We start from the raw sequence: 4,086 nt of genomic DNA, 5'->3' as shown, positions 1-4,086 counted from the left end.
GAAAAAGAGAAGGGGAAACCCTTTTTTTTTTTTCCCCCCCCCCCTTTTTTTTTTTTTTTGGTTTCTTTTGGCATTATTTCCTGCAGGACAGGCCACAGAGTAGGATTTTACTCAATAGGGACAGAATAATATCCACCCCTTGTTATTGCCCCTCACTGTCTGTGGGCAGCACGGATGAACCGAGTCTTTAAATGGGATGTGAATAGATAGAACAATATGCCACATATAAATGAGAGGGACCGCATACATATGGTTTCTCTGAAATTGTCACTGAGATGAGATTTTTCTGGGTAGGTAAGGATATATGATTACAGATAAAGGCAGAAATAGAATTAGGCAGGACCTCGAAGACTGCAAGCAAACTAATGGAAGACTTTTCTGATTAAACTGTCTTTCAGCCCAGTTTATCTGGTTTCTACGGCAAGTTATACTATGAATCTCTCATTTTTCATCAAAACATGATTGGGGGGGTGTCATTATTTGACTCACTTGGGTGTTGACAATATTGTCTACCGGAAAATGAAATTATCTAGATTCAAATGATGGAATGAAATTCAAAGTGCAGGGACTCTGATTCGGCTTGCTTTTTGATAATGACAGCAGGCAGAGAAAGTTTTTTATCAGGATTGTTACACAGTCACCAGAAATTATTTGCTTTAACCTCAAAATGTTTTGTAGCTCGAAATTTTATTTTCAGCCGGACTTTTGTAATTCTATAACTTCATTATAGTTGCTTTCGTAAAATAAAAAACATTTATTAAATGAGCTAGACATTGACCTAGTCTCATTTTATGTAAAAATTTACATAGAAAATAGTGATTTGAGATGGTAATCACTTCTCCCTCCTATATCCATTCTGTTGGGTCAATTAATGTGGTCATTGGAGACTGCTTGCCCTTTAAGCCAACTCTGAGAAAGGCCAGAGCAAAACCACGCTGCAGTAAAAGACATTCTGCAAGGATGCTGGGTGCTTGGGTCATGTGTTAGAGCTCCAAAACCTTTCTTAATGTACTGCAGATGTTGCTAAGCTTTCACTCTTTTTAGCTATGTTTTCATTTACTATTTAGGTGGTCACTGTGTTACAGTGTTGCCAAGAGAGCTTTACAATCAGCTTAAAATGGGAATTAATTGTATTAATTCATACAGAAGTAACCGAAAAGGTCAAAATATTAATTGCAGGCCTTCTGGCCTGAAATCGGTAGCTAAACCAACAGACAAGGCACAGTTCATCCACCTTAGCAAACAGTTTTATTTGCACGCTGAAATTGTCACTACTGGTTAACCCGCTGAGATTTTTTGCTGGAAGAAAACAATTGATACAACTGGGGTCTCCAGAGTCACTCTCGAAACAGATGTTCCAGGGAGCCTGAAAAATAGTAGCTTCAAGTAAAGGCTCACAAACGCTTCACTTGCCTTGTCCCCAAGCCTTTTCAGTCTGAGAAGACTATCTGCTTACTATGGCATTTCTACTTGTATTAATATTTTTTTAATTCAGCTCTCAGCCTTCATTACAGTGTTGTGCTTAGGAGGAGTAGGGGACTGAATACTTGTGCGCTTGAAAGGCTGAAAACACTGGGTCAAAGATTTTACCAAACACTGCTCTTGCTCTCACTGTTAGATCTAAGTGTGACTGGATTTTTCCTGAAACTGCAAACACAGCCAAAATATTCTTAAACTTGAGTTAAATGGAACCTTTCGCTTATTTGACATGCCAGGGCGCTGCTGATGTTCAAACTAATATCGCTGTTCTTTTGTACTGCCAAGCCAGTCCCCAGAGGTTATGGCTACTATTGCCTAAATCAGGCTCGTTTGAGAGGAACTAATTCAAACATAGATAACCTGAGCAAACACTGAAGGGAGCACTAGAAAACTAACATCCCGAAAAAGAAGCTGCTGGGAGTTTATTGCCCCTAATCCTGCTAATAAGGGAGACTACTGGGCTCATTCTTGTGAATATTTAATTTTTCTTACACAGGAGAGGAGCGGAGAGGGGGAGAGAAGAGACCCAGAAGAACGTCCTAGTGAACAACGTGATCCTCCGAAGCATTTGACTATTAGTATTAATGGGGATATCCTTCGGAGAATGACACAGATGTAAGACTCTGCCTTCAACTTTATCCAGTTAAAAGTAGTAACTTTTTACCTACAACCCAGCTCTGTTTTTGTGTAAATAGCTGTACAAAATGCAAAGCAGGAAGAAATCAAGTCCTCATATTGTAAATAGAAACAAAGTACCCTTCAAGCCAACAACAAATGAGGACTTGATCTTACATATTGTTTGCCTGTTCAATAAGAAATTCAGGATATAATCTGTATTAATAAAGAAATTAGCTACAGTCCAAATCTGTATATGTTATTCAGATATGAAAGAGATATTGTGTATATCATGCACATACGCTATAAATATATTCTACAAACTATTTGCAGGCTGGCCCTCAATCTTCTGCCATATATGAAAGTTAGATCAGTGTTAACTCAATGGCTAAAACTGTGTTGGAAGAGAAAATATCAGGTTTTCTAACAACATTTATCTGCCTTGGCGATGTAAGTTCACCACAGTACTAGAGCTGAAAGAAATACCAATACAAGAGTGTTTTATGTCAAATCTCGAACCACTAATACAAAAGAGTGTAATTTATCAGATCCAAAGGAAAACACTATCTGACAGTGTCCAAAGTACTACTATTCATTACATATCTAAAGGCTACTGATCAATAGACAGCACTATGCTCTTTCGTTCAATAGGTTCAAGCTTAACTGATTTTCATGGCTTCTTGAATGCTTTTATGACTAACAAGGCATGATCCACATAGTGCTTTGTCACCGATTTGCACATAATCTAATAAAGTGACAGTAATAAATCACAAGTATCATTAATAAATCGCCAACAGACAAAGCCGCACACTGGAAGCAATGTGGAAAACGCACAGATATTCCCCCAACTACTTTGGTGAGTAAACAGGCTAAACACACAGTATTAAGAGCTGCAAGTTCAATTCATAGTGAATACATACATCTAGGCTTTTAGAGATTTTCTATTGTAGTTGGCAAACACTCTTCCATGTTTCTTCAGGGCAGGTTCATAGAGCAAAAGAAAAAGAGAAAAGGAAAAAAGAAAAGAGCTGAGAGAAAACAAAACTCAAATTGAGCAAACAAATGCTTGGAACGCAAGAATATAACCCAGTTTGATGACGCTTATAATGCTGTTAAAATCACATTTTATGCCTATTTACTTTATCATTTTGTACCTCATAAATACCTACAGTAGCTAAAACTGTCAGTGGTGCCACTTCAAAGAGCAGTGCCCCTAGGAACAAGATCTTTGAGGTTTAGTCTGGCCACAGTGTGGTTAAGGTTATCACAATGCCTCTTTAAATCTAGAATCTAGTTGGCATAAATCCATGAAAAGCACACATACCTTCAAATGCGAAATTCAGGATTCATTTACTTACCCTTCAGGTTTAGATTTAATGAAAGCTGGGCATTTAACGTGGTAACAAGCTTCCACAGACTTCACAGAAAAATCCAGCTCCAAGATACATACAGCAGAAGCAAAGCAGTCATTTTGACTCCATCATCACTACAAAAAATGCATACGCTTAACAAGTATTTACTTGAGGTAACAGAAACACAAATTTGTAGCTGTCACACAAGTTAGCTGGTTGAGGTTAACGTTAGACCTCTGTAGCACTTTCTTCTATAGTGAACAGAAAGCCAAATTACTTAGTTTTGGACCGTTTTGAATTAAAAGCCAAAAGTTTTAAGTTGTTTCTTTCGCTTTTAGTTCCTAAATTTAACATAGAAGTAGTAAAATCATAAGCGGAAGTCAGCTTCCCTGGAATTTTTGCCCTGACCAAAAATTTTTGTAAACACCACAAGAAAGCTTTTTCCTACGATATTTTCTATTCAATATTTTAAGGCTTTACTTGTTCTGATAAAAGGATCATCTGAATTCTTGAACATGAACGTGAATCAAATTCCAATTAAAATCTTTAGGTGCTTTTCAACCACTTCTCTGGTGACCCTTGAGCAAATACACGTTTGTGTCAGTGGCTTGAGGCAAAATACATAATTAGAGCCAAAATT

General features: G+C 37.5%; 1 long non-coding RNA gene across 4 annotated transcripts in view; it reads right to left on the bottom strand.

Moving 5' to 3' along the window:
• The window catches only part of LOC103899191, a 23,761-nt gene that overhangs the window by 16,915 nt on the left and 2,760 nt on the right, over nt 1-4,086 (bottom strand). For all 4 annotated transcript variants that reach the window (XR_657587.1, XR_657586.1, XR_657588.1 and 1 more), the window contains exons 2-3: nt 3,453-3,580; nt 3,015-3,067 (exon numbers count right to left, since the gene is read on the bottom strand). This is a non-coding gene — a long non-coding RNA (uncharacterized LOC103899191). The remainder of the gene's footprint in view (nt 1-3,014; nt 3,068-3,452; nt 3,581-4,086) is intronic.

This window comes from Aptenodytes forsteri, unplaced genomic scaffold, assembly GCF_000699145.1.
Source record: "Aptenodytes forsteri isolate BGI_AS27 unplaced genomic scaffold, ASM69914v1 Scaffold195, whole genome shotgun sequence".
NCBI lineage: Eukaryota > Metazoa > Chordata > Aves > Sphenisciformes > Spheniscidae > Aptenodytes > Aptenodytes forsteri.
This window is presented reverse-complemented; position numbering and strand designations above follow the sequence as displayed.